The 26359-nt window shown below is 35.2% G+C and overlaps 1 protein-coding gene across 2 annotated transcripts in view; it reads right to left on the minus strand.

The window, feature by feature from the left end:
• The window catches only part of LOC143031215 (uncharacterized), a 33522-nt gene extending 8727 nt beyond the window's left edge, over nucleotides 1–24795 (minus strand). Inside the window, exons 1-2 of one of the 2 annotated variants that reach the window (XM_076194785.1) lie at nucleotides 24565–24795; nucleotides 3573–3638 (exon numbers count right to left, since the gene is read on the minus strand). The gene's annotated coding sequence lies outside the window, so the exon portion shown is untranslated. The remainder of the gene's footprint in view (nucleotides 1–3572; nucleotides 3639–24564) is intronic. The other variant, XM_076194784.1, reaches the window with a different exon arrangement.
• Nucleotides 24796–26359: the final 1564 nt, after the last annotated feature.

The raw sequence follows: 26359 nt of genomic DNA on the forward strand, positions 1-26359 counted from the left end.
TTAGTAAATCATTCCTATCAAGGATTTCCATTCCTTTCATGATTCTATAGTCAGTAGATCTCCTCTTTCTCTTCTCTGCTCCAGTGTTGGTAATTCCAATTTGGATAATCTTTGTTCGTATGTTAATTTGGAAAGAGCTGGTGCCAACTTTGTCGTTGCTCTCTGTATTCTTTCTAATTTCTTTATATTCTTTTTAGTACTGGGTGTCCATAGTGTTGCTGTGTATTCCAGTTTTGGTCTTATTAATGTAACTAATATTTTTTCAATAATGTCTTCATCCAAATAGTCAAATGCCACTTCCATTGACCTTAGTAGGTTAAAGGTCTCTCTGACTATTTTGTTGATATGTTTGTCCGGTGTCATATCTTTGCTGATTATTACTCCAGGGTCTCTTTCTGAGTTCACTTTTTTTACTTCTTCACCAATTTTATAATTTTTTGATATTCTGTTTCTACTTTTTCCAAACTCCATTATACTACATTTCTTGATATTGAAGTTCACTTCCTACTTTTGAGTCCATTTCCAGATTGTGTCCAGGTCTAATTGTAATGATTCACAATCCTCCTCTGTTTTTACTTTCCTTAGTATTTTTGCATCATCTGCGAAGAAATTCATATAACACTCTACTCTTTCATCCATGTCGTTTATATATATGGCAAACATGATTGGAGCCAGCATTGAACTTTGCTGGACACCACTTATCCTTTCTTCCCATTTCAAGTATTTATCTCTAATTACTACCCTCATTTTTCTCCCAGTGAGGAAGTCTTCCATCCATTCAAATAATTTTCCTCCTATTCCACCTATTAATTCTATTTTTCTTATCAATTTCTTGTGTGGTACCTTATCAAATGCTTTTTGTAGGTCTAGATAGGCACAGTCTGCCCATCTATCCCTCTCTTGTATTATTTCTATTAGTCTCAAATAGAAGCAGATCAGGTTTGTTGTACATGATCTTCCTTGTCTAAATCCAAATCTATTTGGATTCTGTATAGTTTTTTCTTCCAGATGTTTAAACCCATCTACTTCTGATAAATTTTTCACATATTTTTGTATTTTTGCTACTGTTTTTGTTAGGGAAACCAGTCTGTAGTTAGTTGGATTTTCTTTGTTTCCTCCTTTATATATTGGTACAATGTTTGCATTTTTCCAGTATTGTGGTGCCTTTCCTTCTTTGAGCGAGCATTTGATTATGTTGTATATTTTATCTATTAACTCCTCTATGCATTCTTTCAGTATCCAATTTGCGATTCCATCCGGACCCTGCACTTTTCTAACATCAAAGTTTTTTATTTGGTCACCGATTTACTTCTGTGTTACAGTTATTTCCTGCATTGGGGGGATTTCTGTCTCTCTATTCCCTCACAGTTAGGCAAGATCTCAATTGAGAATATCGATTTGAAATGATTGCTCATAATTTCTGCCATTTCTTGTTCTTCTGTATATTCATAATTTCCCTGGTGCAGCTTTTCTATTTCTTGTTTGTTTTTTAGTTTACCATTCACATATCTGTAAAATAGTTTAGGTTGTTCCTTGCATTTTTCTATTATTTCTTTTTCATAGTTTCTCTTTTCATCTCTGCATATTTTTACATAATCATTTCTTAGTTTGATGTATGTTTGCCATTTGCTCATTTTTTGTCTTTTTTCCATTTTTTCCAAGCTTTGTCTCTTTTATCCTTATCTTCACTATATTATTTGTTGTACCAGTTCTTTATGTATACTTTTTCTTGCTTTTGTTGTGGTACACATTTATTCACTTCCTCATTATAAATTTCTTTTAGTATAAAATATATTCCATTTCTCTTCCATCCTTGTTTCTTCCTTTAGGAATTTTTCCCAATTTCCCAGAATTTTTTAAGTTACTCAAAATTCGTTTTGTTGTACATTGGTCTTCCTATTCTATGCTTGTCATTTCTTTTTAGGTCTATTTGCTCTTTAAGTATGAATTCTATTAGTACATGGTCACTCTTTCCTATTGATGTTTTGTAATCCATTCTGTCCACAATTTCAGGTTCTGATGTATTAAATCCAGTCTCGATGGTTCCTCATTGTGTATTCAATGGTCATATCGAGCAGCATGTTGCCCCAGATGTCTTCTCCACCCTTTACTCCCATAATTACTATATTTCCTATTTCCTTCAGTATATCAAATCATACTTTGTATCTTCTAACAGTATGGAATGATCGCTTTCTGTCCAGGACTGTGTTTTGGGGGGGGACATACACTACTTGAGTTTCTACTTTTCATGTGCTTGCTTTCAACTTTTATCATTGATTCTACATGGTTTTTTCTGTTATCTTTGTCACATTTAAGTCTTTCCTAGTCAAAAATAATACTCCCCACCCTGTTTTTCCATTCTATTCTTTGTCCAAGAGTTGTGTAGACCTTGTCCCACAGTATTTGGTGGTAGATTACTTTTTAATTTAGTTTCTACTATTCCCATTGTCTGGTTCTTCTAATGCCAGATAGTCATTTAGTTGATTCAATCCTGAAATTATTCCATCTACCGTATGTTGGTGTAGGTTAACTTTTTTTTTTTTCTCATATTTTTTCTGTCTGCTTTGTTTCCTTTTTCCTGACATACCATTTTCTCAGCCTCAGGTCCACCACTTAAAAAAAAAAAAAAAAAAAAAAACTCTTTTCAGTCTTGGTTCTTTTTTCATTTGGTTCATTTCTAAGTTCTTTCTTTCTTCATTGCGCATTTCTTTTTTTATCCGTACATTTTTGTGTTGTTCATTGTTTGCTAGTTTTGTTGTTCTAGGTAGTACTTCCTCTGCAATCATTTGTGACCTAAGTTTTACTTTTAGTGTCCTATATTGTTTTTCTTTCAATTATCTACCTATTCTATATGTTTCTTCAATTTCTTTATCTAAACTTTGTCCCTCTTCTTGAATCTCTTTCAGAATTTCTTTAGCAATCTTTTTTTCTCTCTGATATCTAGGAACATCATGCTTTTCTTTAATATCATAGATTACAATGCATCTTTTTTTGTCCGGTGTCCCCAACCAAATTACCTTTCTCTTTAATCCATTTCTTTAGCACTCTTTACCTGCTCCTCCTCTATTTCTTTAAAAGATAATTTTTGACTTTCCTGTTCTACTTTCCACTGTTTAATTCTTGGAAGTCATTTTCTTTGATCCTTTCTTCCACTTTCTCAGTCACTGCCTGCATTTGATCCTTCATCTCTTTCTTTAATGCCTCATTCCTATTCATATCTTCATTTTTTCAATCTTTCATTTTCTCCCTTTATCCTATTTAGTTCCATTTTCAACTCATCTATTTCCCATTTCATTTTCTTCATTGGCCTTTCTTAATAGGGGTACTTCTTTGTTTATACTTTTGCATTCACTTTTAAGTTCGATTATTTTATCTAACAATTCGTTCAGTTCCCCATTTTGTATTACATTTTTAAACCTGGGTTCTTTTTTCATACCTATCCCTCAATACATATTGTTATCCCTATCAAATCCCAAAAATACATTTCTTTCAAACCTTTGATATGTCTTTGGTGTCTCATTCAGGCACTTCCTTTTTGGTATAACCCAAAGCAGCGACTCAATTCTACTTACATCTAGGCATCTATTTGCAGGTTCCTTGTCCCTATGTCCTTCGTTTTTTCCTTCCATGTTTAGTAACTGATCGTGAAAAGAAAAAAATAAATAAATAAAGATACAAAGACGGTTACATTGTCGGTCACTCGAATTATATATCTTCCTTCTTGTTTTGTGTAAACAACTAGGTAGGGGCTGGTTGGTTGGTTTCAAATTTGTCCATTGGTGAATTGCTAGTTAGCAGTCCGGAACATGTTTTCGATATGTCCTGCTTCAATCGCTACTTGTGTGTGTGTTTACCTAGTTATATTATATGGAAAGGGGAGCTATGCTCGTAGTGACCCGTCTTTGTATCTCACAATATCTAGTTTGTTCTTAAATTCTTGTATGGTGTTTGCAAACACTATTGTTTCATCCAATTTGTTCCAGACATCCACCACTCAGTGTGGAAAACCTTTTTTTTTTTTTTTTTTTTTCAATCTTTTCTATCCATTTTGAGTTTCTTTTCATGTCCCCTCATTTTTCTTTTATCCCACTCTAATAAGTCTTCTCTGTCAAGGACTTCCATGCCTTTCATGATTCTGTAAATGGCCAATAGATTGCCTCTTTCTCTTCTTTGTTCCAGGGTTGGTAGTTCCAGTTTAGACAATCTTTGCTCATATATCAATTCTGAAAGTGTTGGGGCCATCTTTGTCATTGCTCTTTGGATTCTTTCTATTTTCCATACACTTTTTTTTTTTTTTTTTGTACTGGGAGTCCATAGTGTTGCAGTGTACTCCAATCTTGGTCTTATCAGTGTGACTACTATTTTTTTTTTTTTTTACCATTTACTCATCCAAGTAATTAAAAACATTTCTTGATCTCAATAAATTGTAGGTTTCTTTGATTGTTTTGTTTATATGCTTGTCTGGGGACATGTCTTTGGTGATAATTACTCATAGGTCCTTTTTTTGGAACTTTCTTTACTTCCTTTGCATCAATTTTATATTGTCCTGATATATATATATATTTTTTTTTTACTTTTTCCAAATTTCATTATACTACATTTCTTAATGTTGAAGTTCACTTCCTACTTTTGACTCCATTCCCAGACCTTGTCCAGGTCTCTCTGTAGCAATTCAGTCTTTTTCCATACTTTTTTAGTAGTTTTGCATCATCTGCAAAGAAGTTCATGTAGCATTCTACACTCTCATCCATGTCATTTACATATATAGCAAACATTATTGGAGCCAATACTGAACCCTGTGGGACTCCACTTATCATTTCTTCCCAGGCAGAGTTTTTATCTCTGAGCATCACTCTTGTTTTTCTCCCATTCAAGAAATCTTCCATCTATTTCAGTAATTTTCCATGTACACTTCCTATTGTTCCAAGTTTTCTTAATAGTTTTTTGTGTGGTACTTTATCAAATGCTTTTTGTAAATCCAAGAAAGCACAGTCTACCCATCCATCCCTTTCTTGCATTTTTTATATCAACCTTGAATAAAAACAAATCAAGTTTAAGGCACATGATCTTCCCTGTCTAAAACTGAATTGTTTTGGATTTAGTATACTGTTCTTTTCCAGATGTTTAGTCCATCTACTTTTGATGACTTTTTCACAGATTTTAGCTACTGTACTTGTAAGGGAGACCAGTCTATAGTTTGTTGGGTCTTCCTTGTCTCCCCCTTTGTATACTGGCACGATATTGTCATTTTTCCAGCTTGCGCTATTTTTCCTTCTTTGAGTGACCAATCTATTATCTTATATATTTTGTCCATTAGTTCATCTATACATTCTTTTAGTATCCAGTTTGCAATTCCATCTGGGCCGTGTGATTTTCCATCATCAAGATTCATTATTTGGTCCCTTATTTCTTTCTGTGTCACAATTATTTCTTTCATTGGTGGAGGGGGGGGATCTTTCTTCCCTTCATCCCATTTCTGTGTATTTTCTTTTGTGAATAGAGATTTAAAATGTTCATAATTTTAGCCATTTCCATATCTTCTATATAATCCATATTCCCTTGACTTAGTTTCACTATTTCCTGGTTATTTTTTAATTTACCATTGACACATCTGTAGAATAATTTTGGTTGATCCTTAAATTTAACTATTATGTCTTCTTCATAGTTTCTTTTTTCTTCCCTGTATATTCTTACATATTTCTTAGTTTGATATATGTTTGCCACTTAGCCTTTTTTTCCCATCTTTTCCAAGCTTTGTCTCTTCTATCTTTTGCCTCAGTACATTTTTTGTTGTACCAGCACTTAACCCCTTCAATACGATGACACCTACGTAGGCGTCACGAAGAGCAAGTGGGTACGCGAGGATGCCGATGTCGGTGTCTTGATTATATATATTGTAGTACCTGTGTGACCCCCATACTTTGTAAACTGGCTTCATCATATTTTCTATGGTTATCAAAATTCACGGGTGAAAGAGAAAGAGCAATACAGCGGTAACTTTATTTTTTATAATGCGAGTATTATGACGCAACATCGCACGTCTGGCAGCTAATGCTGCCCGGGAGATTTTGGCCCGTATTGAAGGGGTTAATGTATACCTTTTCCCGTTTTTGTTTTGGTATGTACTTACCTAGCTATATTTTATGGGAAGGGGAACTTTGCTCATGGTGTCCCATCTTTGTATCTTGCAACATCTAGTTTGTTTTTAAACTCATGTATGGTGTTTGCACACACTATTGTTTCATCCAATTTGTTCCAGACATTCACCACTCTGTGTGGAAAGCGTTCTTTTTTTCAGATCTCTTCTACAACTGTCCTTTTTGAGTTTCTTTTCGTGTCTTCTTGTTTTTTTTCTATCCCAACTTAATAAGTCTTCTCTATGAAGTACTTCCATGCCTTTTGTAATTCTATAAATGGCCACAGATCACCTCTTTCTTTTCTTTGTTCCAGGGTTGGTAATTCCAGTTTAATCTTTGCTCATATGTTAGTTTTGAAAGTGTTGAGGACATCTTTGTCGTTGCTCTTTGGATTCTTTCTCTTTTCCTTATATTCTTTTTTTTGTACTGGGTGTCCATAGTGTCACTGTGTATACCAATCTTGGTCTTATCAGTGTAACTAGTGTTTTCTTTACCATTTCCTCATCCAAGTAATTAAGAGCCACCTTTACTGATCTTAACAAATTGTAGATTTCTCTATTTTGTTTATCTGCTTGTCTAGGAACATATCTTTGGTGATGATTACTCCTAGGTTCTTTTTGGAACCTTTCTTTACTTCCTTTGCACCAATTCTATATTGGCCTGATATTGTTGTTTTTTTTCCTACTTTTTCCAAATTCTCTTATATTTCTTAATGTTGAAGTCCATTTCATATACAGATAATATTCAGGTGGCCAGGCCATCTCAATCATTTCAGAATGATAACTCAGTAGACTGTTATCTTTCCCTTGATATTCAGTCTCTCTCCCATGTTTCATGCTCCATGTCCAAAGCATGTAAATAAATCATGTAGATCTAAAAGTTTCAAGTATGGCACAAAGATATCTTTGGCTCCTGTAGACGTCTCTTCTTCAGGTGACATCTCCTTACCTCTATTAGATGAATTCTCATTGAACTTTGGCCCTATTCTCAGGTGAGGCCAACAAGTACAATTATAACATGTGGTTATATCAAAACACTTCACTGTATCCCCTCATGAGTACTGTAAAGCATACCTTCGTGTCTTTAAAGCTACGGAACCTGATGTAGTCTGTCTTCCGGAATCAAGTCATGTAAATGGCATATCACTTTATGCAGCCTTATGCTCATCTACAAAGAAGGGTCATATTCAGTTAATCATTGCAAATCATTCACATGCCCCAATCACTATCATCACTGGTACAAAATTGTGTGATTTTCTTGTGTATCCTTCTCATGTCAGTCATAGATGAACAATGCCCTTCTGATCAGTCTCTACCACATCATCCAAAATAATTGATCCACAAGAACCCACTGTAGGCTCCCAACATTCTTGACTTCCCTGATGCACAAGATGAACTAATTTCATTATGTACTCAATTTAGGCATGTTATTGTATTAGATGGTGAACCACTTGGTGCTACAAACCTCATTCATCACCACATTCCAATTAGAGGAAATTCAAAAATATGCTATATATCTGCTTATAGACTACCTCAGAGTAAGAGACAAGTAGCTTATAAACTTATTTACAAAGTCTTTGATGGACTGATAGGGCACAGTATCTTCATATACCTTGATGACACTATCATTGCATCTAAGTCTATAAATGAACATTTACAAACTCTTCAACTAGTTTTTTTTTGTCTTGCACAAGCAAGCAATTGAAGCTATTCAAATATTTTTTCCTTAAGAATGAAATACACTTTCTAGGACATGTACTCAATTACCAAGGAATTACAACATCCCAAGACAAAGTTAAAGGTTTTATAGAAGGTTCATAAAGAGCTACTCAAAAGTAGCAAAACCCCTTACTTCCTGACTTAAAAAGGATGTTAAATTCTTTTGGACTTCTGAACAAGAAACTTATTTCCTTGATCTAAAACATTACATTAACTACTGCTCCGATACTTGCCTTTATGGACTTTACACTCCCTCTCATTCTATACACTGATGCATCCTCAAAAGAATTAGGTGCTGTATTCATACAGAAACATGATAAACCTCAAAGGCCTATTGCTTATGCTAGTCGCCTACTGAACAAAGCAGAATTAGAGGCATTAGCAGTAATCTATGTTCTTAGACATTTTAAAAAAATTATTCTTAATATGAGATTACAATCCATACAGACCATCAAGCACTTTTACAATTGTTCAAAGACAAAAGCCTCTCAAGAAAATGTGCTTATTACTTTCATACAATTCAAGAGTTTGGACCCAGTTTCACTTATGGTCCAGGCAAAACAATTGTTGTTGCTGATCCATTGAGTAGAAATGTAGCAACCATCTATAACATTCCTCAGTTAGTAAATCTTACTACTCGTGAGTGCCTTTATACAGCTCAATGCTCCGATTCTCCATGGAAGCATGTGATATATTTTCTCAAATCAGGTGACACCACAGATGAGACCTTACTTTCACACTATGAGAATTACACTCTTCTCGGTGACATCTTGTATCATCAGCCAACACTTGAAAACAGACACATGCCAAACAGACTGGTAAATCAAATTCTAGTATCAGATGAATTAATTCCTGATGTAGTCCATCTTTTTCCTGATTCCATTATAGCAGCTCACCCAGGCAAAGACAAATGTTTTGCCCAATCCAAAATCCAGTATTTTTGGATCACTATGAGGAAAGATATTCATGCTTGCATTGACAAATGCCATTCTTGTGCATCTCACAAAGATTAGATTAGCAGTCATGTTCCTATGTTAAATTAACTGCCCTTAAGTAAACCTTTTGAAAATATAGCAATCGACCTTCTCAAACTTCACCTTGCCCCCAATGCAAACTAATGCCTGCTTGTTTGCAAAGATTATTTTGTTAAATTTTGTATTCTTGTTCCTCTGACAGACAAATCACCCAAGAATGTGGCTCAGGCACTTCTTCACAGAGTAATTTGTCCTTTCACAACCCCCAAAGTGCTACTGTTTGACAATGGAAAAGAATTTAATAATGAAATTCTCTCTCACCTTGACATTTCAATATCACTAAAACAAATACTGTAGCTTACCACCTGAGTTGGACTCGTGGAATGTCAGAATCATAAGATTCTCAACATTCTAATACCTTGCTTCAGACATTCATAGCTCATGGGATGAACATATACCTATAGTTCAAGCTTGCCTTAACAGTGCAATAAACAGGTCTACATTGGAATCACCACATTTTGTAATATTGGATTAGACAAGAGATTTCCATATGATTTGTTTACTTCAGATGTAGGTCCATCTTACAATTCTGAAGATCATGTAAAAGTTAACCCCTTCCATATGGTGACGCCTACGTAGGCGTCATGAGGAGCAAGTGGGTACACGAGGATGCCAATGTCGGCGTCTTGATTATATTTATTGTAGTTGTACCTGCATGACCCCCATACTCAGTAAACTGGCTTTATCATATTTTCTATGGTTATCAAAATTCACGGGTGAAAGAGAGAACAAGCAATACAGCGATGATTTTATTTTTTATAATGTGAATATTATGATGCAACATTGCACGTCTGGCAGCTAATGCTGCCTGCGAGATTTTGGCCCGGAGTGAGGGGGTTAAGGTATCTATTTCTTAACCTCTTCACTCCGGGGCACATCGCACGTCTGGCAGCATTACCTGTCCGATGTGCGATGTTGCGTCATAATAATTGCATTATAAAAAATAAAGTCAGTGCTCAATCGTTCGTTCTCTTTCACCCGTGTATTCTGATAACCATAGAAAATTGATGAAGCCAGTTTAGAGAGAATGGAAATTACGTAGGTATGACTACAATAAATATAATCAAGATGGCAACGTCGGCATCATCGAGTACCCACTTGCTCCTCATGACACCTACGTAGGCATCACCGTATGGAAGTGGTTACAATCTCTATGAGAATTCAAGATATTCTTGCATTATTCAAGGAAGATATGGTTCATCTTCACAATAAATCTGCAAGAAAAAGTAACATTGCTGTATGAGACACTGTATATTCTCTAAATCACACTTCTACTTCCAAACTGTCACCCAAGTTTCTTGGACCATACAGAGCTTAGTCTGTTTTAAGGTCAAAGTTAAAAACTTAGCTGATGATCTTGACACTTTGTTGTATCTAGATCACCTGAAGAAAGTTACTCGCGGTCTCAATAAGGAAAATGAAGGAATGACTCAGTCTATTCTTTCTGCTATAGAAGAGTTCTTCTGTTTCTTCTAAACAAGAAATCCCTATTCCTTTCGTAACTCACTCAGAATCTAAGGAATAAAACCATTAGTTTCTAAACATTCTTCTTTCTCTCAGTGCAACCATAGTGTCTATTGATCAGTAATATGTATTATTAGGTTAAGAATGCATTATACATGTTCTTTATGTTTGTACATGTATTTTTACTTATGTAACTTGCACATTTGATATTGCATATTGTAATTATATTAAGTTGTCATAGTCTTAGGTTTTGCTCCTGTCTTTATAAAACTATTAGGAATTATGTTTAGGATTGAAAAGTTCACTGAGGACAGCAGTGGCAGCATCATCAAACAATATTGTATTGCACTGTCTTACACTGTAGGAAAAATAAAGTAGCCTGCACTCAGAAATTTGGGTCCGAGAGATAAAAAAAAAAATGTGTTAAGGAACAAGTCATATCACAAGTGATGACATTTTTAATGTGTCATTCAGTAAAAGGATAAGACATGATGACATACAAATATGGAAGACACAAAACTCAGAATCCTAAAATCAGAAGTTAGAATAGAATTAATTTTAAGGTATACCAAAGGTCAGATAAACTAATCAGAAATAAGATATCAGAGATCATGTTATGATAATGTCATTGGTGATAAAGTAGAAGGTACAAAGTCATTTAGGAAGTAGAAGAAATAGAAGAACTTATAGAAATGGGTAATTCAATGAGTCTGCTTATTCGTAGGTCTGACAGGAGAGATGAACAGAAAGGGTCAGATATAGAGATGTGTACAGGGCTTGTATTTAGTATAGTAGCGTTCCAATTTTAGTATATGTACCGCCGTGTGACTAAATTGTATTTCTACAAGAACGTGTCTGAGTGTGGTTTAAAATTGTGTAAATTGTATTTACTCCAAAGTGTTTGAAAAACTTATGTTCAAAATATACAGAAAAAGAAACACAATATTTTATTTGGCACATTACATTTCCAACACATATATGTATATATATATATATACCATGAGCTTTTCCTCCTTATAAGGGAGGTAGCTAAGTCAAAGGCACCTATTCCCACCCATTCCACTCCCCTCCACCCTTTCCCCCTCTCATCTTAGCTCCTCATGGATGATGGGTTGTTTCTGTATCCCACCCACTGCCCTGGGTCAGAAGCAATGTAGCAAAACACAATACATCTACAGCAAGGCCACTTCACTTAATCGGTAATCCCCTCTCTACGTTCCCTCATGCAGAAAAAGAGAAGGTGGGGAGAAACTCCTTTGGGATGTTGGATGGTACCATGGCAACAGAGATATTTGATTTAGTTTTTCTATGTATTTCCTACATAAGTTTTTAAACACTTCGTCTTAATTACATCGCTGTTCTTACACAAATGTAAACACACTGAAACACCAATGATATTACAGTAGTTCATAAGCCCAAGGTCACGGGTTCTCAACCCTCTTTCCCATGTACCCCTTACTTATGAATCACTGTTCTGTAGCCTCCTGGAGATCACTTTAACACTGAATAAAATAGGTACTCATTTACTAAATACCACTGTTTGTTAGATTGTGGGTCTCGACCGTATAACTCTGTGGTTCCGCGGGGGTTCATGGACCCCAGGTTGAGAACCATTGCCATAGGTCAACATCCTTTTTCTCTGATTGACTTTTTCTCTCCTTTTCTGATCTGTTTCTCCTGTCTGACCTATGATTGAATAGACCCATTGAGATGCCCAATTTCATATATTCTTCTATTCTTTCTACTTCCTGACTTTGTGCATCCTATGTTGTCACCAATGTCTTTCTCATAATATGAACTAGGATATTCTATTTCTGATTAGTTTACCTGACCTTTGATATACTTTAAACTTAATCTTATTCTAACTTCTGATTTTGGCATTCTGAGCTCTGCATCTTCTGAAGTTGTTTCTATCAATGGCTTACCCTTCTGGTGAGTGATTAATCTAACCTGTCATCAGTCTTGATGACTTATTTCTTCAAACATCTAAGACCTGTATCTCTGAGTGCTTGGCTAATATATTTTTCTTACATTTATGGAGTTGAATGTTATATGAATTTCTTTGCAGATGATGCAGAAATATTAAAGTATCAACAAATGAGGACTGTGACTCATTACAATCAGACCTGAACATAATCTGGAAATGGACTCAAAAGTAGGAGGTGAACTTTAATATCAAGTGTAGCATAATGGACTTTGGTTTAAAGTAAAAACAGAATTTTAAAAAATTACAAAATTGGTGAAAATGAAATAAAAAAAGTGCACTCAGAAAGGGACCTTGGAGTGATAATCAGGAATGACATGACACCGGACAGACATATAAACAAAATAGTAGGTGAAACATACAACCTACTAAGGTAAATGAAAATGGCATTTGAATACTTGGATGAAGAAATGATAAAAAAAAAATATTAGTCACACTGATTAGACCAAAACTGGAATATGAAGTGACACTATGGACACCCAGTACTAAAAAGAATATAAGGAAACTAGAGAGCAACAACAAAATTGGCACCAGCTCTTTCCAAATTAACATACAAACAAAGATTAGTGAAACTAGAACTACCAACACTAGAGCAAAGAAGAGAAAGAGGTGATCTACTGACTATATATACTGTAGAATCATGAAAGGAATGGAAATCCTTGACAGAAAAGATTTACTAAAAAATGACAATGGAAAAACAAGAGGTCATGAAAAGAAACTCAAAAAGGGCAACTATAGAAGAAATAGGAAAAAGAATAGCTTCCCACACAGAATGCTGGATATATGGAATAACTTATATGAAAAAACAGTGTGTGCAAATACTATTCACAATTTTAAGAATAAACTTGATGCTGAAAGATACAAAGATGGGTCACCACGAGCATAGCTCCCTTCCTGTATGATACAACTAGGTAAATACACTACAATGCAATACAATATAGCTCAGTGATACTGCCATCACTGTCTTCCGCAAACTTTTCAGTCCTAAACCTAATTCTTAATATATAAAGACAGGAACAAAACCTAATACTATGACAACTTAATATAATTATAATTTGTGACTGTACTTGTGCAAGTTACAAAGTAAAAACACACATATAAATATAAACATGTATAATGCATTCTTAATAGTACATAACACTAATAAAAAGGGACACAATGGTTGCAGTGGGAGAAAGAAGAATGTTTAAGTACTGGTAAGTGTGGTTTGATTCCTTAGATTATAAGAGTTACGAAAGGTGTAGAGATGTCAAGTTTTGAAGAAACAGAAGGTTCTTCCATGGCAGAAAGAATGGACTGAGTTGTTCCTTCATTTTCGATGTTGAGACCATAAGTAACTTTCTTCAAGTGACCCAGATACAACCAGGTGTCAAGACCATCATCTAAGTTTTTAACTTTGACCTTATTGTTTGAGACTGAGATAACTCTGTATGGTCCGAGAAACTTAGGTGACAGTTTGGATGTAAGAGTGTGATTCAGAGAATATACAAAGTCTCATACAGCAATGTTACTTTTTCTTGCAGATTTATTGTGAAGACGAACTATGTCTTCCTTGAATAGTGCAAGAGCATCTTGAATTCTCTTATAGAGATTTTGAAAATTTGCTAACTTTATATAATCTTCAAAATTATAAATAGGACCTACATCTGAAGTAAGCAAATCATATGGGAGTCTCTTTTCTGATCCAAAAATTACAAAATGTGGGATTCTGATATAGACCTGTTTATTGCACCGTTAAGGCAAGCTTGAACCATAGGGTTCATCCCATGAGCTATGAATGTCTGAAGCAAGATGTCTTAGAATGTTAAGAATCTTATGATTCTGACATTCCACAAGTCCATTTAAACTCGGGTGGTAAGCTACAGTATCTGTTTCAGAGATATTGAAATGTTTACAAAAGTGTGAATTTTATTATTAAATTCTGTTCCACTGGGGGTTGTGAAAGGACAAATTACATTGTTAACCCCTTCCATACGGTGCCGCACACGTAGGCGTCATGGAATAAGATCTCGGTGGCAGCAGCCAATGCCAGCCATACGACATGTCGTAATAATACTCGCATCATAAAATATAGTCACCGCTTATATCGATCGTTCTCTCTTCACCCGTGAATTTTGATAACCATAGAAAATGCAATTACAAAAGAATTAGAAAGAATGTCATTATGGAGGGGCGACTACAATAAATATAATCAAGACGCCGATATGGCAGCCTCGCGAATACACTCGCTCCCCATGACTCCTACGTGTGCGGCACCGTATGGAAGGGGTTAAGAAGTGCCTGAGCCACATTCTTGGTTGATTTGTCTGTCAGAGGGGCAAGAATACAAAATCTAGAGAAATCTATGTTAACAAGCAGGTATTAGTTTCCATTGGGGGCAAGGTGAAATTTGAGAAGGTCGATCACTATAGTTTCAAAAGGTTTACTTGAGGGCAGGTAATTTAACATAGGAACGTGACCACTAATATGACCTTTGTGAGATGCACATGAATGACACTTTTCAATGTAAGCATTAGTATCTTTCCTTGTAGTGATCCAAAAATGCTGGATTTTGGATTGAGCAAAACATGTCTTTGCCTGGGTGAGCTGCTATAATGGAATCATGAAGGAGATGGACTACATCAGGAATGAGTTCATCTGGTATTACAATCTGATTTGCCAATCTGTTTGTTTTCAAGTGATGACTGATGATACAAGATGTCATTGAGAAGAGTGCAATTCTTATAGTGTGGAAGTAAGGTCTCACTCTCTGTAGTGTCACCTGATTCAAGGAAATATATCACATGCTTCCATAGAGGATCTGAATGTTGAGCTGCATAAAAGTGCTCATGAGTAAGATTGAGGAATATTATAGATAGTCACTACATCTCGACTCAATGCACCAGCAACATTTGCTTTGCCTGGAACATAATCAAACCTGGGTCCAAACTCTTGAATTATAAGCAACCAATGAGCAAGTTTACCTGAGAGGTTTTTGCCTTTGAACAGTTGTAAGAGCTTGATGATCTGTATGGATTGTAATCTCATATCCTCGAATGATTTCTTTAAAATGTCTAAGAGCAAAGATGATTGCTAACATGTTTTGACCATAAGTGTCTGAGTCAGCAACTCTGAGTGGCAATAACAACTGGCTGCATAAGAGAGGAATGGTCATTTGACCCCAATGATTTGCTTCAGTAGTGAGTGGTGCATATAGGAAGGTCTACCTGCAGCCAAATCCAGCAGCCTGGGTGTATCTATAGAGAGGTTACCCCACCAGTATGACATATAGGGAATCATAGAACTGCAACTTGATCCAAGGGTGCAAGAGGAACAGCTGGAAGGGTGCTTGTAGAGTAGTTGATGTGGGGCTAAAGTTTGTGACATGCAGGATAAAACGTCTTGGAGCTCTCATGCGAGCTCATACACAGAGAAGTCAAACAATTTTCCTCGCTGACGCGTGAACCTTGTAGCCAGGTGGGAACTAAGACGAGCAATTACATCTGAGTCAAGGATGTGAAGCAAAGTTGTAATGTATGAAACATGTTGAAAGGTTTGGGTGGGGAACAAAGTTCTCTCATATTGTAAATGTACACAGAAGTAACACTAACACTGTTACGTGCTTCACTGGTTGTAGAATGTTGTAAGTCACAAAGTCACTTTGTAGAATTCTAACACTGCACCACCACGTATGTTAGAAAGATAGCATGCCAAATAAAATATTGTTTATTTCTCTGTATATTTCCGACATAAGTTTTTCAAACACTTCGGAGTAAATACAATTTACACAATTTTAAACCATGCTCAGACACCTTATCTGTTTGTCTCTCCTATCTGACCTATGATTAAGTAGACTCATTGAGTTACTCATTTCTATATGTTCTATTCTTTCTATTTCTACTTTGTCACTAATGACTTTATCATAACATGATCTATGATATTTTGTTTCTGATTAGTTTACCGGTATCTGACCTTTTGTATACTTTGAAATTAATTCTACTTTAACTTCTGATTTTTGCACTCTGAGTTCAGCGTCTTCCATATATGTATGTCATCATGGCTTATCCTTTCACTGAATGACATGCTAAAAACATCATCACTTGTGATATGATTTGTTCCTTCATACATTTTTTGTATCTCTGGGACCCATATTTCTGAATGCAGGCTACTCTAATTTTCCTACAATAAACTACAATGCAATACTATATACATATAAATATATAATATACACACACATTTGAATATATTTATATATATGTACACACATATACATATTTATGAAATATATATTTATAAATATATTGGGTGGAGGCCATTCTGAATGCAGGCTTTGTTGTTTACAGCAGTGGCACTGTTCAATTTGTATGAAATACTCTCAATATGTCTTATGAGAGAGAAAAGGTTGAAGCCCTGGGTATTGATAAATTCTCCAAGGTACATCTTCCTTTACTTGAGACATCTTTTGACCTAATCAGGGGTCATCTTCAGGAGCTACAACTGTCAGAGAGAAAAGCTATCCCTCTAAAATTTTGGATGTACAGTACTTAGAAATTGATTCATCATCCAGCTCTAATATCTTTAAATTACTATTGTAATATTTAACATTAATTATAATGAAATCCATAAAAAAGGACTGTATTCATCAACAAACACATGTAAAAATGTTACTATGTCAAAATTATATTCCTACTCGCTATCGGAAAGAAGGGATCAAAATGTTTTCGATGTTTTGATCAGACTCACGTGGTCTGAGAGAGAGATGCCACATAGGCACTCCAAGACAGCCAACCCAGGCTATTAATATCTTCGTCAAATTACCCCTTTTTAAAAGGTAAGAGTTAAAGTCAGAACCAGTTCTTAAAATAATTAAAGATCCCACGACCGATATAGAGAAAGGAAATGAGACGTAAAAGAGGAATGCAAGTTACACGGATGCTGGCAATAACCCCCCTTGCCTTGTGTTGTTGCTACGTGTTTGGATAACCCTTTTCGGTTCTCATAAATAGGTTATACTCTGTTGTAGGAAAAGTAAAATTTTCTTTTTGTGTGTGAAGGGGTCACGAAATGGCTTCCGTATAGGGGGTTAGCCTCACCTAACCTAGTATAGAATAACCTATAATCAATTGTAAACTTTAAGTAGGGTAATTTAAAGATTTCTGAAGAGGCCTATCCTATGTTATATTACAGGAAGAGGCATATTAACCTCCTGTTACCTCACTTTAGTCTTCTAAGGATTTCTTCTGCCTCACGAATCTTTCAGATACCCTACTCCATTTTCCTACTGATGTGGTATTTTTTCTGAGGAAATTGTAATCTTACAGGGAACCAGTCTGGGAAACCAGAACTAGTCTAGGAACTGGTCTTGCAAACCAGTGAACTGGTCTGGAAGACCGAATGGGACGCAAGTTCTCAATTTCCTCCCTTCCCCGGTTTTGGAAGCTTTTGGAAGAATGTTGAAAGAATAAATGCAGTAAAGAAGGTCGAGTTTCCTTTCAACCAAGAATGGAAGCTGGAGTAGGACCCACATACCCACATTTCCCATGTTCTACCAGACGACTAATCTGGAGCCCAGTACAACGCCTCATCCTTCGGTTTGTGTCATTGGATACCAAGGAGTAGCGGAATAATGATCGCTTACTCCAGAAGATGGGTGGCAATTTGTAGCATCTGAATTGTTGATCTATATATATATATACGACAATTTTTTTCTCTTTTTTTTTTCTGTCGTGGTTCGCCGTGACACAACAGTTATAACATGAATACAAAAACAGGAATATGAAGTATGACAGGTGGGATTTTGTACTCAAAGAATCCCTGGGAATAGATGAAGGCTGTGTGTATACATATATATATATATATATCACTGTGATGAAATGTATTAGAACATTTGTGAAACACATGAAGAACCCACAGTTGGAATTAAAGAGAATACTAAGCAAGTTTCAACTTCCATATTTTGGCTAATAGCTATAGCCCTCTTCAGGAAAGTACATGATATAAGTTGTTTGGGACTTACATACTGTTAAGATGAAAAAGGGGCAAGTGTCTGTGTTTACAAACATAAGGCTACAGCCATTCGTGGAACGGTTTGAAACGTTTGTTTACGTAAGGTTGCCGGGTCGGTAATGAAGGGGTTAACATCAATGTTGAAGATGTTCTCATATTTTTAGAATTTATAATGCAGCCATTTCTGGACAATTTCCCACTTCCAGTCAACAAAATTATTGATTTGGTTTGCCTTTGTGCTTCTTCAAGCGTCTTTTCTTTCCTGGACCAATTCTTCAGGCAGAAATTCAGTTGCAGTATGGGTTCTAATTTATCTCCTGTTTTGGCCAACTTGTATGTGGAGTACTTTGAGTGTACTTTGTTACCCATTATAAAACTGTCCAAGATAATTTGGTACTGCCATGTCAATAACATTTTCTCAGCACAGGATAACAGATGGGTTGTGTTTGAAGTATTCCTGGACAAGTTGAACCAATTGCCCCATAACATTAAATTTAAAACCGAATGGGAAGTAGGTTACCAGATCCCATTCTTAGGGATTTTTATTAGAAGGATTTATCGTAATTTATCTTTCAGTTTACAGAAAACCCATCCATTCAGGTAGTTACCTCCTCTTGTTTAGTAACCACTCTGACAAAATCAAGAAGTTAATTCTGTTCTTTTTCTGAGAGTTTTTAGGTAAATTACCATCAGTCCTTCTAATTAAAATGTCTAAGAATGGATCTTTTGTGTTCTGATAATTTGGCGTTCAGGTCCCTGCCAGTTTGACCAAGGTACACTATATCACATTCCCAACAGGGTAAGATAAACTCCTGGAGCCTCAGGTCCCTTAAATCTTTGGTAGACATTGACGGTTTATGTACAATGTTGAGGTAATTGTTAATTGTTGATTACAGTTACTGGCAAATCTGCTCAATTACCGCTTCATAAATTCACGTATAACTTAGCTCGCTTCTTTATAAACTTCTGCCTGGCCAGCTCATATATTTTTCTTGTAATTCATTGTAATGTCCCAAGTTCACACTATCTCTTTCCACTTCCAATCCTCGCTCGTTCATAACTCCTTCTTTTCCATTTTCAGTGTTGCCAATTCGCTTATTCGCCGATTCAAAACTGATTCACTTTGCATCATCAACATTCCTATGTCTCGATACGTTTTTGACTCCAATATTTATTTTCATTTCATTACCCTTTTTCCTCCATGATACATATCACAAATATGCATATATTTATTTATAATCTTAATAGTAATAGTAGACAAGTGTGAGGCAGTTACTGGGGATTAGATTAACCCATTATCAGTTCTTGGACCAGGAGATTAACCTCATCAAAAGTCAATTAATGAAGTTGGCATATCTGTCCTGGTTCCTGAACCAAGCCCTCAATGAGGCTAGAGCCAGCTATTATAAAAACTCATCTCCCACACCACAATCCTTTTATAAAGAACGCCAAATTATCAGAACACAAAAGATCCATTTGATATACTCAAGAAAGTTTGGCTGTGTTCCAACATGTAAGCACAAAAATCATTGTTTTGACTGGGATAAGGCTAAATTGATGTTTAAGTCTAATTGCAGTTTTAGGAGGAAAATTGTTGAATCCACCTTGATTGAAGATGTCTCAACCTTAATATCTCCAAAGGACAATAGTCTCTGGACATAATCTCACATCTAGCTGTGTGTCATTTGATTAACCCCTTCACTCCGGGCCAAAATCTCGTGGGCAGCATTAGCTGCCAGACATGCAATGTTGCGTCATAATACTCGCATTATAGAAAATAAAGTCACCGCTGTATTGCTCGTTCTCTCTTTCACCCATGAATTTTGATAACCATAGAAAATATGATGAAGCCAGTTTACAGAGTATGGGGGTCACACAGGTACAACTACAATAAATATAATCAAGACGCCGACATCGGCATCCTCGTGTACCCACTTGCTCATGATGCCTACGTAGGTGTCATCGTATCGAAGGGGTTAAGAATCTTCACCCTCCTAACCTCACATCCCCCCTTCTGACCCTGCTTTCCTCCTCTCTCTGACCTTACACCCCTACCCCTTCAGACCTCGCACCCCTCTTCCTTCTGACCCTACCCTGAATGCCAGGATGTTGTTCATCCTTTACCCATGTTCCTGTCCCTCTTTCATCTTAACATTAAGTTCCAAACAACTCTTGTATCTTGTACATTCCTGAAGAGGGCTATAGCTATTAGCATTTGTGTGCATGTACATACACACACACACACATATATATATATATATATATATATATATATATATATATGTATATATATATTTTGGTAGGAGGCCATGTTGTATACATGATTTCAAGAAGACTACAGCAGCAAAGGGCGTTGTTGAGCTTATATTGAAGCTTTAATTTGTCTCGTGCAACGAGTTTCTGTGCCAAATGTCTTTTGGACACCTTCTCAGCTATTTGGAACCAGCACAGAAACTCGTTGCCCGAGACAAATTAAAGCTTCAATACAAGCTCAACAATGCCATTGTCACTGTAGACTTCTTGAAATCATGTATATAGATGTATATATATATATATATATGTACATCAATCAATTGGTCAGCCATCCCAAGTCCACTGCTTAACAAAGGTCTCTTTCATAGCATTCCATGACTCGGAAGATTGTGCCAACCTCTGCCACATCACTCCCACAAATCTCTCTCTCCTCTCTGATCTCCCTCTTACACACTTTCCATCTTGCAGTGTCCACTCAGTAACACACTTGCTCCATCACTTATCAGTCATTCATGCTAACTTACCTCCCCAATTTCACTTCCTCTCTTTTACCACCTCCACAACATCTTTCACTCCAATCTGCTCTCTTACCTAACTTGCTCTCTTTTGGTCTCTCAGCATTATTCCCACCAATGATCTCTCCATTCTCCTCTGTACATTCCTTAGTTTTGTTCTCCATTGCCTTCTTCAGTTTCTAAGTCTTATAGCCATAGAATGCATTGATCATAAAACTTACATTTCAAACATAAAGGTAGAGAGGCTCTCATAATTTTATTTTATCACTTTCCAATCAATTGTAATACACCTTTTTATTTCATTATCTTGATCTTTAGTCACTTTCAACATCTGGCCTAAATAATTATACTCTTTAACTTCTTCAAGACTGTCACCATCAATTATAATCTCCTTACTTTCAACTTTAATGTTGAACATTACTTTGGTTTTACTCTTATTAATTTTCAAACCTACACTGAATGGTCCCCAGTGCAGATCTTAATCTTTTTTCAACCACATTAACTTTTTACTTTTAATTCCATGTCATCACAAACGAGACAGACAATGTTCGTTTGTGATGACATGGAATTAAAAGTAAAAAGTTAATGTGGTTAAAAAAAAATATATATATATATATATATATATATATATATATATATATATATATATATATATATATATATATATATATATATATATGGTAGGGTGGTGAGATAAACACCGAGAATCATCAAAGTTTTAATTACTGACATTTCGATCTTAACAGAGCTTCTTCAGAGTGTGTTTATTTCACCACCCTACCACTCATTTTGTCTTGCATTCTTTAAAATATATATATATATATATATATATATACATATGTATATATACACACACACATATATATATATGTATATACAGCACTTGTCAAAAGTGTGCAGCTCCTGCTCCTTGTGGCAGCATAATTATGGTGACAATAGGATGGCATTTTATATAAAATGATATAAATAGAAAGTATTTGGTAACACCCTGTTGTCATGCTGGGCTGGCAGTGCAGAGCATGACAGAGAACCCAGCCAGTTTCTCCTGTGCTGCCATGGGAAAAGCATGCACAGGTACCCCTCTTCAATACCTTGCCTTATTTCACACTTTGCTTCATTCCCCTAGGGGCTGTATTATTACCATAACATCTACAAAGGAATTAACTAAGATTGCCCAAATCATAAGACCAAAGAAAAAAAGCTCATGGAACTAAAGAAATCAGTAAATTGTTAAAGGTTGTCAAGTCTACACTCGAGAAATACATGGTAAGAATATGAGCCTATGGTACTTACAATGCAGAATTTATGTACCCTCACCATAGTTTGCTCATATACTATGACAGATAAAAGATGACGAGGGTACACAATACACAATACAATAATACAATACACAATACACAAGAACCCTACACAATATTCTTATGTCATCACTGTTAGAAAATGAATCATTTATATTTCTAATCATTGTTACTGACGTAATTCCTGAAGATGTTCCCTTGAGGATGAAATGTCAATAAAACACATGGATATATTAAGGATCCCTCTAATGCAGTGGTTCATGTTTTTCAGCCCTGACGCCCCAAAATTCAACTCCAAGTTAATCTGATACCCCCTACTACTCTTGATTTCCAATTTTTACTTTACTTAACCACTTTCGTATGATGATGCCTACGTAAGCGTCATGAGGTATGGGTGGGTACACAAGGATGCCGGCATCGGCATCTTGATTATATATTTTTTGTAGTTGTACATGGATTACCCCCAGATTATGTGAACTGGTTTGGTCATGTTTTCTGTGTTTATCATTACTCAGAGTAAAAGAGAATGACTAATACAGCAGTGACTTTATATCTTATAATGCGGGTATTGTGTTGCATTGTACATATGGCAGCCGATGCTGCAAGCAAGAATTTGACATGTACTTTAGTGGTTGATAAGAAAGAGAAAACAAATACCTGAAATCTAGGAACTCTTTCTTTATTTTTTATTTTCAGTAAGGAGAGGACTGAAATATAATTTGAAATGAAGCTGACTAACATTTCTTCCATGATACCTCTTTAAATAACCCCAAAAACCAGTTTTAATAACCCTTTGGTACTATTCTATGAACGCCAGCCCTAATGCAAGGAAGTTAATCAGAACTTTAGGAAAAAAAACCTGTAATAATGCTGTTATTTTCAATTCTATGTGCATACAAGAGAATCTGCTCCCTTACTTCTCTGTTATATACATGTATATATATATATATATATATATATATATATATATATATATATATCTATCTTTATATATATATTATATATATGCATATATATATATATATATATATATATCTATATGTCTATATATATATATATATATACATGTATATATATATATATGTGTATATATATATATATATATATATATATATATATATATATATATATGTGTGTGTGTGTGTGTGTGATATATATATATATATATATATATATATATATATATATATATATATATATATATATATATATCCACACACACACACACATATATATATATATATACATATATATATATATATATATATAGGTACATATATTTATATATATATATATATATATATAAAAATATATATATATATATATATATATATATTATATAGATATATACATTATATATATATATCCATATATATATGCATATACATACATACATATGTATATATATATATATATGTATATATGTATATAATATATATATATACATTATATGTATATATATAATATATATATATATACATTATATGTATATATATAATATATATATATATATATATATATATATATATATATAAATATATATATATATATATATATATATATATATATATATATTTTATATATATATATATATATATATATATATATATATATATATAAATTTATATTTATATAATGAGATCATGATTGTCATACTATGATACTGGTGTTATAACTGCATACAGCTCAATGAGCTTATAAAGTTAGGTAAGGTAGATTTGGTCTAACTACATTTAATAACCAGGAGCGAATACAAGTTTAAACTTATGAATAAATTGTACAAATTTCGAGTTAAATTCCGAAAGAGGGAATTATCTGAAATATATCAGTACATCTGATTTTGTAATTGTTCCCATACTTAACTTTCCACAAATTTCATGATTTTCCTACGTCTTCCACTATCAATATATGAAAATGTAGCTGTTTTTTCCATGTATTTTAGCTACTGGTTTGACAAATAAAGTCTATCCAAGAAAGTTAATTTAAAATAATAGATACGGAAATCACATCAATGGTACATCTCTTCAGTATTGCCACTTTTGAGTTAGTATTAATGCCTAGATGGACGCTTAACTTAGTTTTCCTATTTTTTACACAGTACATATAAGAAAAATTGTATAGTATCCACAGCGGGTACGGAAACGTAGATATTAACCTACTCCATAAAGGGACATACCTTAATCAAATCAAAATATTGTTTGGCATCCTTGTTATTCCAAAGCAATTTCTCAAGAACACAGAAGTGTCAAAATTCACTCATAATTTGTAGTGCTCAAAACCCAATATACGATGGCATTTGCCTGTATTGACATTTTTACTCGAGTAGATTTTATGATTCTATTACTGAAAAAATATCGGATTCCTTTTTGGAAACTACGGAATTCTTTCACGCCGGGTAGAATAGGACAAGGACAAAGAAGTATCGAAGAGTAATTGAAAATCTAATTCACTGCAGAGTTTTAAATCAATGCTTGGAATTAATTAATTCTAAGAGAAAATCTAACGATAACAGAAAAAGGGAAGAACGATTTTTACCGTAAACCTCACTTATATGTGTGGGTCTTTTCAATTATTATCTTATTGGTCCCTAACCATTAGGAAGTCTATGGGAGAATTAAAATCAAGTCAAGTTCATGAAGATATTGCACGCTTAATTAAGAATGACTGGACCAATAATCCTCAATCAACGTAAATAAAGCACAACCAAATACTTCAGATAATCTTATGTATTTGTATTGATTTATTTTGCCGAGCCTGCGCGGACCGTGCTTGGTAAAAATTGTTCCTTATCCATTCGAACTAATACTATTCTAAAGGAGTAGCGTAAAGTCGGATGTTTTTACCATTGATTGATAGGGTTTTTTAAAGAACAATTGATATATTCTAATTCGTTGTTAGTGTTTTCCTGTCATGCGGCATTATATGGGCGAGACAAATTTTAATTATTATCCCGTCTCTCTACGTTTTTCTTAGTCCTGTCCATCCATTCTCTAAGCTTTGAGAGCATCTTGAACCTTACATGTGTAAATGGTTTGTGTTTGACATCGCTTGAATGTCTCTAATTTGTAGCTTTTAGTGCTACACAGATATAATGATAACATATCTGAACTTTTATTCTCCAGATACATAATCAGCTGTGGGTTTGTTAGACATTTGGTGGAGGGGAAGACACCAAAACACAGGACAAATACTAAGTATATTTAGTACAATGGGAGTCCCATCTACGCAAGTGTCTGTATGCTAGAGGGGAAGACCATCCCGCTAGAACTCCAGCGCTTGTACTACTGGCGAGCAAAGCAAGACGGGTGGAGGTTCCTGCATCCAGTCCCAAGTGGGTGTGGGGTCCCACGGAGTCCCTACCGCAGATGGCGGGGGGTTCTTCGGCGAGTCCTCTGTCCAGTGGGTGTGGCGGGCGATCTGCAGCTGTAGCACTGGGTGGGTGAGCGTCCGCCACGATGTCTCACTCTGGGACGTCGTCACGCAGTTCCTCATTGGGAACTTGGGGGTATCCACGGTCGGCACTATACTATATCTTGAAGACGATAGCTCTGGCCCGGCAGCTACACAGGACTTACAAGACAGGGGGCCTTGTTCGGCAACAGAAGGGGAATTGTAGACAGTGGAGGAGAGGTCAGGCTATGCGGCAGCTCTTGTATGGACTCTTAGCCCATTAGACTGCGATGACAAGATTCTTGTCATTTGGTCAAATAAAACAAAAAATCATAAAACACCAAAATGTTTGATCAAACACCAGAAAAATATGACGTCAGTCCTGCGAGCGAAGCGAGGAGGACTGACGTCATATTTTTCTGGTGTTTGATCAAACATTTTGGTGTTTTATGATTTTTTGTTTTATTTGACCAAATGACAAGAATCTTGTCATCGCAGTTTAATGGGCTAAAGGCCGTTTTTTTTATATGGACTGCGGCGGGAGGTGGCTGGTGGGTGGGGTGTTTTGCATCCGGCACACT

The sequence above is a fragment of the Oratosquilla oratoria genome, chromosome 12 (assembly GCF_046742065.1).
Source record: "Oratosquilla oratoria isolate Oo_2021 chromosome 12, ASM4674206v1, whole genome shotgun sequence".
NCBI classification, from domain to species: Eukaryota; Metazoa; Arthropoda; class Malacostraca; order Stomatopoda; family Squillidae; genus Oratosquilla; species Oratosquilla oratoria.